The 15,558-nt window shown below is 47.4% G+C and overlaps 1 protein-coding gene across 1 annotated transcript in view; it reads right to left on the bottom strand.

Annotated features, from left to right (window-relative positions):
• LOC115136644 (kinase suppressor of Ras 1-like) overlaps positions 1-15,558 on the bottom strand; it is a 75,797-nt gene that overhangs the window by 58,874 nt on the left and 1,365 nt on the right. The gene's annotated exons all lie outside the window — the stretch shown is intronic.

The following is a 15,558-nucleotide window of genomic DNA, read 5'->3' as shown; positions in this document are numbered from 1 at the left end:
AGATACATTTAAAAAAAAGTAGGGGCATGGATCAGAAAGCCAGTCAGTATCTGGTGTGACCATCATTTGCCTCATGCAGAGCTACACACCTACTTCACATAGAGTTGATCAGGCTGTTGATTGTGGCATATGGGATGTTGTCCCACTCCTCTTCAATGGCTGTGCATAGTTGCTGGTTGTTGGCAGGAACTGGAACAAGCTGTCGTACATGTCTATCTAGAGCATCCCAAACAGGCTAAATGGGTAACATGTCTGGTGAGTATGCAGGCCATGGAAGAACTGGGACATTTTCAGCTTCCAGGAATTGTGTACAGATCCTTGCGACATGGGGATTTATCCGTGAAGAGCACCCTTCTCTAGTGGCTACCGAAGGTGTGCATTTACGACGCCAAACTGCCATCAGGTCAAGACCCTGCTCAGGATGACGAGCATGCAGATGATTTGCAAACTGAAGAATTTTACATTTGAGATTCTTCAAAGTAGCCACCCTTTGCCTTGATGACAGCTTTGCACAGTATTGGCATTCTCTCAACCAGGTTCATGAGATAGTCACCTGGAATGCATTTCAATTAACAGGTGTGCCTTGTTAAAAGTTCATTTGTGGGGGCCTAGCGTCGTCCGGTTTAGGGAGGGTTTGGCCAGTAGGGATATCCTTGTCTCATCGCGTACTAGCGACTCCTGTGGCGGGCCGGGCGCAGTGCACGTTAACCAGGTCGCCAGGTGCACGTTGTTTCCTCCGTCACATTGGTGCGGCTGGCTTCCGGGTTGGATGCGCGCTGTGTTAAGAAGCAGTGCGGCTTGGTTGGGTTGTGTTTCGGAGGACACATGGCTTTTGACTTTCGTCTCTACCGAGCCCGTACGGGAGTTGTAGCGATGAGACAAGATAGTAACTAATAACAATTGGATACCACGAAATTGGGGAGAAAAGGGGGTAAAAAAAAGAAAAGAAAAGAAAAGAAAGTTAATTTGTGGAATTTCTTTCCTTCTTAATTAATGCATTTGAGCCAATCAGTTGTATTGAGACAAGGTAGGGGTGGTATACAGAAGATAGCCCTATTTGGTAAAAGACCAAGTCCATATTATGGCAAGAACAGCTCAAATAAGCAAAGAGAAACGACAGTCCATCATTACTTTAAGACATGAAGGTCAGTCAATACGGAAAGGTTCAAGAACTTTAAAAGTTGCTTCAAGTGCAGTCGCAAAAACCATCAAACGCTATGATGAAACCCAGAGTTACCTCTGCTGCAGAGGGTAAGAGAGTTAACTGCACTTCAGATTGAAGCCCAAATAATTGCTTCACAGACACATCTCAACATCAACTGTTCAGAGGAGACTGCGTCAATCAGGCCTTCATGGTTGAATTGCTGCAAAGAAACCACTACTAACAGACACCAATAAGAAGAAGAGTGTCACGCCCTGACCATAGAGAGCTGTTTATTCTCTGTTGGTTGGGGCATGATAGTGACACGGGTGGGTCATCTAGGTGATTAATGGTTTATGTTGGCCTGGTATGGTTCCCAATCAGAGACAGCTGTTTATCGTGGTCTCTGATTGGGGATCATATTTTAGCAGCCATTTCCTCATTGTTCTTTGTGGGATCTTGTCTACAGTTAGTTGCCTGTGTGCACACCAGTAGCTTCACGTTTCATTTGTGCTTGTTTGTTTTGTTTGGTGAGTTTCTATTAATTAAAATATTTGGAACTCTACGCACGCTGCGCCTTGGTCCAATCATTATAGCGAACGTGACAGAAGATCCCACCAACAACGGACCAAGCAGCGTGCCTGGGAGATAATGGCATCCTGGTCTGTGGAGGAGATTAAGGAGAGAACATCCTGGACTTGGGACGATGACATAATAGCAGGAGAGAAGAGCTTGCCATGGAGGCAGGAGGAAGCAGCGAAGGAGGGACAGCGACGAAGTCGGGGAGGTAGGCCACAGAAACCCCAATACATTTTTAGAAGGGGGCACATGGAGCAGTCGGCGGAGCCGAGGGGTGAACCAGAGCCAGTCTGGGAGAAGAAGGAGAATTTGGAGGAGAGAGAAATGGGAGAGTTGTTGAGTTGGTCGAGGATGCACGGATTTGGAATAAAGGAACGTGTTGTCAGTTTGGTGCCACCTGAGTCAGCTCCCCGTACTCGTCCTGAGAAGTGTGTTAAAGTTTGGCAACAATTGATGCCGGCTATACACATCAGGTCTCCAGTGCACCTTCACAACCCAGTGCGTCCTGTGCCAAATCCTCGCACGCTCCCTCAAGTGCGCTTTCCCAGTCAGATGTGTCCTGTTCCTCCTCCTCGTACTCTCCCTCAAGTGCGTGTCATCAGCCCGGTGCCACCTGTACCGGTCCCACGCATCAGGCCTCCACAGTCCAGTAAGTCCTGTGCCTCCTCCCCGCACTCTCCCTGAGGTACGTGTCATCAACCCGGTGCCACCTGTACCTGTCCCACTCATCAGGCCTCCAGTGCGCATCCACAGTCCAGTACGTCCTGTGCCTCCTCCCCGCACTCGCCCTGAGGTGCGTGTCATCAGCCCGGTGCCACCTGTACCGGTCCCACGCATCAGGCCTCCAGTGCACTTCCACAGTCTAGAGCTTCCGGCGACAGTTCCCAGTCCAGAGCTTCCGGCAACAGTTCCCAGTCCAGAGCTTCAGGCGACAGTTCCCAGTCCAGAGCTTCCGACGACAGTTCCCAGTCCAGAGCTTCCGGTGACAGTTTCCAGTCCAGAGCTTCCGGCGACAGTTCCCAGTCCAGAGCTTCCGGCAACAGTTCCCAGTCCAGAGCTTCCGGCGACGTTTCACAGTCCGGAACCTCCAATGACGTTTCACAGTCAGGAACCTCCAACAACGGTCCACAGTCCGGAACCTCCAACGACGGTCCACGGTCCGGAGCCTCCAACGACGATCCACGGTCCGGAACCTCCTGAGACGGTCCACGGTCCGGAACCTCCTGAGACGGTCCACGGTCCGGAACCTCCTGAGACGGTCCACGGTCCAGAACCTCCTGAGACGGTCCACGGTCCAGAACCTCCTGAGACGGTCCACGGTCCAGAACCTCCTGAGACGGTCCACGGTCTGGAACCTCCTGAGACGGTCTACGGTCCGGAACCTCCTGAGGCGGTCTACAGTCCGGAACCTCCTGATACGGTCGGCAATCCAGAGCCTCCAGCGACTTTTCACAGTCCGGAACCTCCAACAACGGTCCACAGTCCGGAACCTCCTGAGACGGTCCACGGTCCGGAACCTCCTGAGACGGTCCACGGTCCAGAACCTCCTGAGACGGTCCACGGTCCAGAACCTCCTGAGACAGTCCACGGTCCGGAACCTCCTGAGACGGTCTACGGTCCGGAACCTCCGGCGACGACCTACAGTCCAGTTCCTCCGGCGACGATCTATGGTCCGGTGCCTCCGGCGACAACACACGGTCCGGTTCCTCCTGTGACGATCCCCGCACCAGAGCCACCATGGAGGAAAACGTTGTATCTGCGAGCGGAGTGGGTACTTCGCCCCGCACCTGAGCCGCCCGCCGACAGTAGATGCCCACCCGGACCCTCCCCTATCGAGTCAGGTTTTGCGGTCGGAGTCCGCACCTTTGGGGAGGGGGGTACTGTCACGCCCTGACCATAGAGAGCTGTTTATTCTTAGTTGGTTGGGGCGTGATAGTGACAAGGGTGGGTCATCTAGGTGATTAATGGTTTATGTTGGCCTGGTATGGTTCCCAATCAGAGACAGCTGTTTATCGTTGTCTCTAATTGGGGATCATATTTAGGCAGCCATTTCCTCATTGTTCTTTGTGAGATCTTGTCTACAGTTAGTTGCTTGTATGCACACCAGTAGCTTCACGTTTCGTTTGTGCTTGTTTGTTTTGTTTGGTGAGTCTCTATTAATTAAAATATTTGGAACTCTACGCACGCTGCGCCTTAGTCCAATCATTATAGTGGACGTGACAAAGAGACTTGCTTGGGCCATGAAACCAGAACAATGGACATTAGACAGGTGGAAATCTGTCCTTTGGTTCGATGAGTCCAAATTTGAGATTTTTGGTTCCAACCGCAGTGTCTTTGTGAGATGCAGAGTAGGTGAACGGATGACCCAAACTCAAACTCAACTGGTTTTGGATGAGTTGGACCACAGAGTGAAGGAAAAGCAGCCAACAAGTGCTCAGCATATGTAGGAACTCCTTCAAGACTATTGAAAAAGCATTCCTCATGAAGCTGGTTGAGAGAATACCAACAGTGTGTAAAGCTGTCATCAAGGCAAAGGGTGGCTACTTTGAAGAATCTCAAATATAAAATATATTTTGATTTGTATAACACTTTTTTGGTTACCACGTTTGGAGTTATTTGTCCACTTTAGTTGTGATACAAACCTTGTCAAAACAGAGGTCTATGGGCTAGGCTACATGAGGTGTGACACAAACCTTATCAAAACATATAGGCCTATGGGCTAGGCTACATGAGGTGTGATACAAACCTTATTAAAACATATAGGCCTATGGGCTAGGCTACATGAGGTGTGATACAAACCTTATTAAAACATATACTAGGCCTATGGGCTAGGCTACATTATGCATGCCACTATGATTTGAAAAAGGCATTCTCTGTTTATTGCCTTAGACTGCACACGCTGAGCATCATTCACAAGTGATAATATAGTCACCCATCAGACTATTCTCAATGTAATCTTGTCTTTACATATACTAAATAATATATGTGTGAAATTAGTTTTGATTTAGAATGGCCCATTATCATGTACTTGTCGGAAAAATACATGACATGCGTAGGACGCTTTTCCCGCAGGTTCATTTTCATGCCAGCCAGGCTACTCTAGTTGTAAAGTGAAGCAATGTGCATATTAATATTAGAAAAGTTGAGGAATAAACATAGTTAGCCTACTTCACTGCAGCTAATATGAGGAAGTTGAAAACCAGTCAGAAACACAACACCACTTCTGCAATTACATAAGAAACATGTTTCAGCCAGCACCAAACATCTCTCCATTTCTTCATCATCTGGTGTCCAGCAACGCTCGAAACTAGCCTATCCCAATCCCCCACACAGCTGTCCTGTCCTGACAGACAACATATGCATCTTGTGGTCAGAGTCCTTTATCCATCTCTTTAAGGCAATGACAGTGTATGACAGTGCTACTCATCTGCAATGTCCATTGTAAACACAATACAGGCTGTTTACATACAGTGTTGACATTGTTGATGTTGTAAATGACAATTGTAGCTGGAAACGGCAGATTTTTAATGGAATATCTACAGTTGAAGTTGGAAGTTTACATACACTTAGGTTGGAGTCATTAAAACTTGTTTTTCAACCACTGCACAAATTTCTTGCCTCTTTGCTTGACATCATGGGAAAATCAAAAGAAATCAGCCAAGACCTCAGAATAAAAAATGTAGATCTCCACAAGTCTGGTTCATCCTTGGGAGAAATTTCCAAACGCCTGAAGGTACCACGTTCATCTGTACAAACAATAGTACGCAAGTGTAAACACCATGGGCTCTGCAAGGAAGAAGCCACTGCTCCAAAACCGCCATAAAAAATCCAGACTACGGTTTGCACATGGGGCCAAAGTTCGTACTTTTTGGAGAAATGCCCTCTGGTCTGATGAAACACAAATAGAACTGTTTTGCCTTAATGACCATCGTTATGTTTGGAGGAAAAAGGGGGAGGCTTGCAAGCCAAAGAACACCATCCCAACCGTGAAGCATGGGGGTGGCAGCATCATGTTGTGGGGGTGCTTTGCTGCAGGAGGGACTAGTGCACTTCACAAAATAGATGGCATCATGAGGTAGGACAATTATGTGGATATATTGAAGCAACATCTCTAGACATCAGTCAGGAAGTTAAAGCTTGGTCGCAAATGGGTCTTCCAAATGGACAATGACCCCAAGTATACTTCCAAAATTGTGGCAAAATGGCTTAAGGACAACAAAGTCAAGGTATTGGAGTGGCCATCACAAAGCCCTGACCTCAATCCCATAGACAATTTGTGGGCAGAACTGAAAAAGCATGTGCGAGCAAGGAGGCCTAAAAACCTGACTCAGTTACACCAGCTCTGTCAGGAGGAATGGGACAAAATTCACCCAACTTATTGTGGGAAGCTTGTGGAAGGCTACCCAAAGCGATTGACCCAAGTTAAACAATTTAAAGGCAATGCTACCAAATACTAATTGAGTGTATGTAAACTTCTGACACACTGGGAATGTGATGAAAGAAATAAAAGCTGAAATAAATCATTCTCTCTACTATTATTTTGACATTTCACATTCTTAAAATAAAGTGGTGATCCTAACTGACCTAAGACAGGGAATTTTTACTCTAATTAAATGTCAGGAATTGTGAAAAACTGAGTTTAAATGTATTTGGCTAAGGTGTATGTAAACTTCTGACTTCAACTGTATATAGGTGTACAGAGGCCCATTATCACCAACCATCACTCCTGTGTTCCAATGGCATGTTGCGTTAGCTAATCCAAGTTTATAATTTTAAAATTCTAATTAATCATTAGAAAACCCTTTTGCATTTATGTTAACACAGCTGAAAACTGTTGTCCTCATTAAAGAAGCAATAAAACTGGCCTTCTTCAGACTAGCTGAGAATCTAGAGCATCAGCATTTGTGCGTTCGATTACGGGCTCAAAATGGCCAGAAACAAAGACCTTTCTTCTGAAACTCATCAGTCTATTCTTGTTCTGAGAAATTAAGGCTACTCAATGCGAGAAACTGAAGATATTGTACAGCGCTGTGTACTATTCCCTTCACAGAACAGAGTAAACTGGCTCTAACCAGAATAGAAAGAGGAGTGAGAGGCCCCGGTGCACAACTGAGCAAGAGGATAAGTACATTAGAGTGTCTAGTTTGCGAAACTGACGCCTCACAAGTCCTCAACTGGCAGCTTCATTAAATAGTACCCGCAAAACACCAGTCTCAACGTCAACAGTGAAGAGGCGACTGTCACGTTCTGACCCTAGTTCTTGTGTTTTTGAAGTGTTCAGTTTTCTATTAAAAAGATGAACACTAACCACGCTGCGCTTTGGTCCTCTCCTTCTTCCACCCAAGACAGCCGTTACAGCGACTCTAGGCAGAGTTTCTCTGTCCAGTGTCTGTGTTCTTTTGACCATCTTAATCTTTTCTTTTTATTGGCCAGTCTGAGATATGACTTTTTCTTTGCAACTCTTCAAAAACAAACATTTCTAAGTGACCCCAAACTTTTGAACGGTAGTGTAAAAATATATAAATATAAAAAATATATACAAAAATAAGACTCATAAATATAAAAAAGAAGTAACAAAGAGAAATATAAACACATTTGTGTTGATTTGGCACCCAGCATCAATACATTACCCATCCCCCAACACTGTCAACCAAGAGTCAAGACTAAACCAATTCATCTTGGTGGTGTGCACACTGGTTTATTTTATTCTTAACGATTTCGCACAAACCAGACAAAAATGAAACAATATATGTCTGTTTAACTATGTATTCACAGTATTATGAATGAATTGTGGTTTATTTGGCAGCATTTCGTAGTGTGACTGATTTTACTAATTAAATTAGTACTGTACAAAGTTAGAGGTGCACTATTTGATAGATTCCCCCGCTCCCCCTACCTCGGGCTTCCAGTGGGGAGTCCTGAGGTCAACCTATCCCCGCCCTCCCCATCTCGTACTTCTGAGTGGGAGACCTTCCCAGGCAGTAGCCTGCCTAGCTCACAAACTAGAATCAGGGTGCCCACTCCGACAAGGTTAATTGACCCACAGTCCCACATGGTGACATGATATCATTGACGTGACGTGCAAATGAGCGATAGAAAACCAATCACGCAAATGTCACCATACCAAATTTTTGGGTGCGGGCACCCCGTGCCGCCCCTGGCAAGATGCCGCCCTGGGCGGCTGTCCATGTCGCCTATACCTAAATCCGCCACTGGTTCACATGGACAGACCTGAGAAACCCAACTCCCCTTACAGCCACTTAGCTCAGGCCTGACTACCCTATACAGACAAATCAAATCAAATTATATTTGTCAAATGTGCTGAATGCAACAGGTGTTGACCTTACAGTCAAATGCTTACTTACAAGCCCTTAACCAACTATTCAGTTTTAAGAAAAATAAGTGTTAAGTAAAAATAGATAAGTAAAAATGTTTATAAAAATAACAAATAATTAAAGAGCAGCAGTAAATTAACAGTAGTGAGACTATATACAGGAGGTACCGGTACAGAGTCAATGTGGAGGCTATATACAGGAGGTACCGGTACAGAGTCAATGTGGAGGCTATATACAGGAGGTACCAGTACAGAGTCAATGTGGAGACTATATACAGGAGGTACCGGTACAGAGTCAATGTGGAGGCTATATACAGGAGGTACCGGTACAGAGTCAATGTGGAGACTATATACAGGAGGTACCGGTACAGAGTCAATGTGGAGGCTATATACAGGAGGTACCGGTACAGAGTCAATGTGGAGGCTATATACAGGAGGTACCGGTACAGAGTCAATGTGGAGGCTATATACAGGAGGTACCGGTACAGAGTCAATGTGGAGGCTATATACAGGAGGTACCGGTACAGAGTCAATGTGGAGACTATATACAGGAGGTACCGGTACAGAGTCAATGTGGAGGCTATATACAGGAGGTACCGGTACAGAGTCAATGTGGAGGCTATATACAGGAGGTACCGGTACAGAGTCAATGTGGAGGCTATATACAGGAGGTACCGGTACAGAGTCAATGTGGAGGCTATATACAGGAGGTACCGGTACAGAGTCAATGTGGAGGCTATATACAGGAGGTACCGGTACAGAGTCAATGTGGAGACTATATACAGGAGGTACCGGTACAGAGTCAATGTGGAGGCTATATACAGGAGGTACCGGTACAGAGTCAATGTGGAGACTATATACAGGAGGTACCGGTACAGAGTCAATGTGGAGGCTATATACAGGAGGTACCGGTACAGAGTCAATGTGGAGACTATATACAGGAGGTACCGGTACAGAGTCAATGTGGAGGCTATATACAGGAGGTACCGGTACAGAGTCAATGTGGAGGCTATATACAGGAGGTACCGGTACAGAGTCAATGTGGAGGCTATATACAGGAGGTACCGGTACAGAGTCAATGTGGAGGCTATATACAGGAGGTACCGGTACAGAGTCAATGTGGAGACTATATACAGGAGGTACCGGTACAGAGTCAATGTGGAGACTATATACAGGAGGTACCGGTACAGAGTCAATGTGGAGGCTATATACAGGAGGTACCGGTACAGAGTCAATGTGGAGACTATATACAGGAGGTACCGGTACAGAGTCAATGTGGAGACTATATACAGGAGGTACCCGTACAGAGTCAATGTGGAGGTTATATACAGGAGGTACCGGTACAGAGTCAATGTGGAGACTATATACAGGAGGTACCGGTACAGAGTCAATGTGGAGACTATATACAGGAGGTACCGGTACAGAGTCAATGTGGAGACTATATACAGGAGGTACCGGTACAGAGTCAATGTGGAGACTATATACAGGAGGTACCGGTACAGAGTCAATGTGGAGGCTATATACAGGAGGTACCGGTACAGAGTCAATGTGGAGGCTATATACAGGAGGTACCGGTACAGAGTCAATGTGGAGGCTATATACAGGAGGTACCGGTACAGAGTCAATGTGGAGACTATATACAGGAGGTACCGGTACAGAGTCAATGTGGAGACTATATACAGGAGGTACCGGTACAGAGTCAATGTGGAGGCTATATACAGGAGGTACCGGTACAGAGTCAATGTGGAGACTAAATACAGGAGGTACCGGTACAGAGTCAATGTGGAGACTATATACAGGAGGTACCCGTACAGAGTCAATGTGGAGGCTATATACAGGAAGTACCGGTACAGAGTCAATGTGGAGACTATATACAGGAGGTACCGGTACAGAGTCAATGTGGAGACTATATACAGGAGGTACCGGTACAGAGTCAATGTGGAGACTATATACAGGAGGTACCGGTACAGAGTCAATGTGGAGACTATATACAGGAGGTACCGGTACAGAGTCAATGTGGAGGCTATATACAGGAGGTACCGGTACAGAGTCAATGTGGAGGCTATATACAGGAGGTACCGGTACAGAGTCAATGTGGAGACTATATACAGGAGGTACCGGTACAGAGTCAATGTGGAGGCTATATACAGGAGGTACCGGTACAGAGTCAATGTGGAGACTATATACAGGAGGTACCGGTACAGAGTCAATGTGCGAGGGCACCGGTTAGTCGAGGTAATTGAGGTAATATGTACATGTCGGTAGAGTTAAAGTGACTATAATAACTAGATAATAACCAGAGAGTAGCAGCAGTGTAAAAGAGGGGGTGGGGGGGAAGGGACAATGCAAATAGTCTGGGTAGCCATTTGATTAGCTCTTCAGGAGTCTTATGGCTTGGGGGTAGAGGGCAGACAGGCCTATTGTGGGTTAGAGATAAAAAGAGATGGGGGTAGAGAGAGAGAGAGAGAGAGAGAGGAGGGGGAGAAAAAGAGAGAAAGGGAATGAAAAAGAAAGAGAAGGGGGGGAGAAGAGAGAGAGAGGAGGGAGAGAGAGGAGAGAGACACAGATAAAGACAGAGGAAGAGAAAGGCCTGGCAGTGGCTTAGTCTGCCTCTTTTGTTCTAACCATGTTGTTGACTGCTGGTTCCCTGGTTCCCCCAGTCCAGTCTTAAAGACAACCCCTCACTGTTTATCTGTAATAAGAAACGGCCATGTTGGATATCTCCTCCTTTATCTTCTCCGCCCTTCTTTCCCCTTTTCTCCCCTTCCTTCCTCCCCTCCCACTGCGCTTCATTTGGTTTTGTTGTTCAACAGCCCACACTGAGAATGTGTGGGAGGGAGAGAAGTCCACATTTAGATGTTTCTACAGTCACTAGTACACAACAAGCACTCTGATCTGCACAGACCATACAAACGCTCCACACCGCGTGGCCGCGGCCACCCTAATCTGGTGGTCCCAGCGCGCACGACCCACGTGGAGTTCCAGGTCTCCGGTAGCCTCTGGAACTGCCGATCTGCGGCCAACAAGGCAGAGTTCATCTCAGCCTATGCCTCCCTCCAGTCCCTCGACTTCTTGGCACTGACGGAAACATGGATCACCACAGATAACACTGCTACTCCTACTGCTCTCTCTTCGTCCGCCCACGTGTTCTCGCACACCCCAAGAGCTTCTGGTCAGCGGGGTGGTGGCACCGGGATCCTCATCTCTCCCAAGTGGTCATTCTCTCTTTCTCCCCTTACCCATCTGTCTATCGCCTCCTTTGAATTCCATGCTGTCACAGTTGCCAGCCCTTTCAAGCTTAACATCCTTATCATTTATCGCCCTCCAGGTTCCCTCGGAGAGTTCATCAATGAGCTTGATGCCTTGATAAGCTCCTTTCCTGAGGACGGCTCACCTCTCACAGTTCTGGGCGACTTTAACCTCCCCACGTCTACCTTTGACTCATTCCTCTCTGCCTCCTTCTTTCCACTCCTCTCCTCTTTTGACCTCACCCTCTCACCTTCCCCCTACTCACAAGGCAGGCAATACGCTCGACCTCATCTTTACTAGATGCTGTTCTTCCACTAACCTCACTGCAACTCCCCTCCAAGTCTCCGACCACTACCTTGTATCCTTTTCCCTCTCGCTCTCATCCAACACTTCCCACACTGCCCCTACTCGGATGGTATCGCGCCGTCCCAACCTTCGCTCTCTCTCCCCCGCTACTCTCTCCTCTTCCATCCTATCATCTCTTCCCTCTGCTCAAACCTTCTCCAACCTATCTCCTGATTCCGCCTCCTCAACCCTCCTCTCCTCCCTTTCTGCATCCTTTGACTCTCTATGTCCCCTATCCTCCAGGCCGACTCGGTCCTCCCCTCCCGCTCCGTGGCTCGACGACTCATTGCGAGCTCACAGAACAGGGCTCCGGGCAGCCGAGCGGAAATGGAGGAAAACTCGCCTCCCTGCGGACCTGGCATCCTTTCACTCCCTCCTCTCTACATTTTCCTCTTCTGTCTCTGCTGCTAAAGCCACTTTCTACCACTCTAAATTCCAAGCATCTGCCTCTAACCCTAGGAAGCTCTTTGCCACCTTCTCTTCCCTCCTGAATCCTCCTCCCCCCCCCCCCTCCTCCCTCTCTGCAGATGACTTCGTCAACCATTTTGAAAAGAAGGTCGACGACATCCGATCCTCGTTTGCTAAGTCAAACGACACCGCTGGTTCTGCTCACACTGCCCTACCCTGTGCTCTGACCTCTTTCTCCCCTCTCTCTCCAGATGAAATCTCGCGTCTTGTGAGGGCCGGCCGCCCAACAACCTGCCCGCTTGACCCTATCCCCTCCTCTCTTCTCCAGACCATTTCCGGAGACCTTCTCCCTTACCTCACCTCGCTCATCAACTCATCCCTGACCGCTGGCTACGTCCCTTCCGTCTTCAAGAGAGCGAGAGTTGCACCCCTTCTGAAAAAACCTACACTCGATCCCTCCGATGTCAACAACTACAGACCAGTATCCCTTCTTTCTTTTCTCTCCAAAACTCTTGAACGTGCCGTCCTTGGCCAGCTCTCCCGCTATCTCTCTAAGAATGACCTTCTTGATCCAAATCAGTCAGGTTTCAAGACTAGTCATTCAACTGAGACTGCTCTTCTCTGTATCACGGAGGCGCTCCGCACTGCTAAAGCTAACTCTCTCTCCTCTGCTCTCATCCTTCTAGACCTATCGGCTGCCTTCGATACTGTGAACCATCAGATCCTCCTCTCCACCCTCTCCGAGTTGGGCATCTCCGGCGCGGCCCACGCTTGGATTGCGTCCTACCTGACAGGTCGCTCCTACCAGGTGGCGTGGCGAGAATCTGTCTCCTCACCACGCGCTCTCACCACTGGCGTCCCCCAGGGCTCTGTTCTAGGCCCTCTCCTATTCTCGCTATACACCAAGTCACTTGGCTCTGTCATAACCTCACATGGTCTCTCCTATCATTGCTATGCAGACGACACACAATTAATCTTCTCCTTTCCCCCTTCTGATGACCAGGTGGCGAATCGCATCTCTGCATGTCTGGCAGACATATCAGTGTGGATGACGGATCACCACCTCAAGCTGAACCTCGGCAAGACGGAGCTGCTCTTCCTCCCGGGAAGGACTGCCCGTTCCATGATCTCGCCATCACGGTTGACAACTCCATTGTGTCCTCCTCCCAGAGCGCTAAGAACCTTGGCGTGATCCTGGACAACACCCTGTCGTTCTCAACTAACATCAAGGCGGTGGCCCGTTCCTGTAGGTTCATGCTCTACAACATCCGCAGAGTACGACCCTGCCTCACACAGGAAGCGGCGCAGGTCCTAATCCAGGCACTTGTCATCTCCCGTCTGGATTACTGCAACTCGCTGTTGGCTGGGCTCCCTGCCTGTGCCATTAAACCCCTACAACTCATCCAGAACGCCGCAGCCCGTCTGGTGTTCAACCTTCCCAAGTTCTCTCACGTCACCCCGCTCCTCCGCTCTCTCCACTGGCTTCCAGTTGAAGCTCGCATCCGCTACAAGACCATGGTGCTTGCCTACGGAGCTGTGAGGGGAACGGCACCTCAGTACCTCCAGGCTCTGATCAGGCCCTACACCCAAACAAGGGCACTGCGTTCATCCACCTCTGGCCTGCTCGCCTCCCTACCACTGAGGAAGTACAGTTCCCGCGCAGCCCAGTCAAAACTGTTCGCTGCTCTGGCCCCCCAATGGTGGAACAAACTCCCTCACGACGCCAGGACAGCGGAGTCAATCACCACCTTCCGGAGACACCTGAAACCCCACCTCTTTCAGGAATACCTAGGATAGGATAAAGTAATCCTTCTCACCCCCCTTACTAGATTTAGATGCACTATTGTAAAGTGGCTGTTCCACTGGATGTCTTAAGGTGAACGCACCAATTTGTAAGTCGCTCTGGATAAGAGCGTCTGCTAAATGACTTAAATGTAAATGTAAATCTGCACTCCCTGAACCAGCTCTCTCCTTGGGAAGATGGCAATGATAGCGATGAGAAACCCAGAACATACGGTCTTATCCAGTGCTTCGAAGTCAACAATCCCATGGGAGATTGGTACTGTACCTGATATGACCAGTACAGAATAGGTGATGTGATGATAATGACAGTTGGCATCTCCATGTATGTGTGATCCTAAAGGGCTTTACATTATAAGGAGGTCGCTCCGTTTGTAATACCCAGCTGAATAACAATGTGAATGGATCAAGGTGGAAGTGGCAACTCAATCTTATTTTAGTGAAGAGTAGAGCTGTGCATTGTGGGTTGCCTGGGGGACATACTGACTTGAGGGAGAAGTGAAACTGACAGTATTCATTGGGGGGGACAGATGTGTCAAAATATCACACAGACTTTGTTTGATGACAGCCAGCCATATCCTTCATTGTACCTTTCATCAATGTGTTTCTGTCTTACTGTTTTATAAGAAGTTCATAAACTGTTAATTATAGTTTAAAATCTGTAATAAACAGTTTTAACACATAGGTGCTGCCTTAGGCTACGTAACTGTTATTGATTATGGGCATGGAAGGAACAGGGAAGTTGAACCTAAATACAATATACAGTTAAAGTCGGAAGTTTACATACACTTAGGGTGAAGTCATTAAAACACATTTTTCAACCACTCTACAAATTTATTGTAAACAAACTATAGTTTTGGCAAGTCGGTTAGGACATCTATTTTGTGCATGACACAAGTAATTTTTCCAACAATTGTTTACTGACATATTATTTCACTTATAATTCACTGTATCACAATTCCAGTGGGTCAGAAGTTTACATACACTGAGTTGACTGTGCCTTTAAACAGCTTGGAAAATACCAGAAAATAATGTCATGGCTTTAGAAGCTTCTGATATGCTAATTGACATAATTTGAGTCAATTGGAGGTGTACCTGTGGATGTATTTCAAGGCCTACTTTCAAACTCAGTGCCTCTTTCCTTGACATCATGGGAAAATCAAAAGAAATCAGCCAAAAAATTGTAGACCTCCACAAGTCTGGTTCATCATAGGGAGTAATTTCCAAATGCCTGAAGGTACCACGTTCATCTGTACAAACAGAGATGAATGTACTTTGGTGCGAAAAGTGCAAATCAAACCCAGAACAACAGCAAAATACAGTGTGAAGATTCTGGAGGAAACAGGTACAAAAGTATCTATATCCACAGTAAAACGAGTGAGGCCGCTCTGCAAGGAAGAAACCACTGCTCCAAAACCACCATAAAAAATCCAGACTACGGTTTGCAACTGCATATGGGGACAAAGATCGTACTTTTTGGAGAAATGTCCTCTGGTCTGATGAAACAAAAATAGAACTGTTTGGCCATAAGGACCATCGTTGTGTTTGGAGGAAAAAGGGGGAGGCTTGCAAGCCAATGAACACCATCCCAACCGTGAAGCACGAGGGTGGCAGCATCATGTTGTTGGGGTGCTTTGCTGCACGAGGGACTGGTGCACTTCACCAAAATATATGGCATGATGAGGAGGAAAATTGCGTGGAT

Source organism: Oncorhynchus nerka, linkage group LG11 (assembly GCF_034236695.1).
Source record: "Oncorhynchus nerka isolate Pitt River linkage group LG11, Oner_Uvic_2.0, whole genome shotgun sequence".
NCBI lineage: Eukaryota > Metazoa > Chordata > Actinopteri > Salmoniformes > Salmonidae > Oncorhynchus > Oncorhynchus nerka.
The sequence above is the reverse complement of the archived record's forward strand: the minus strand, read 5'-3'. Positions and strand labels throughout refer to the sequence as shown.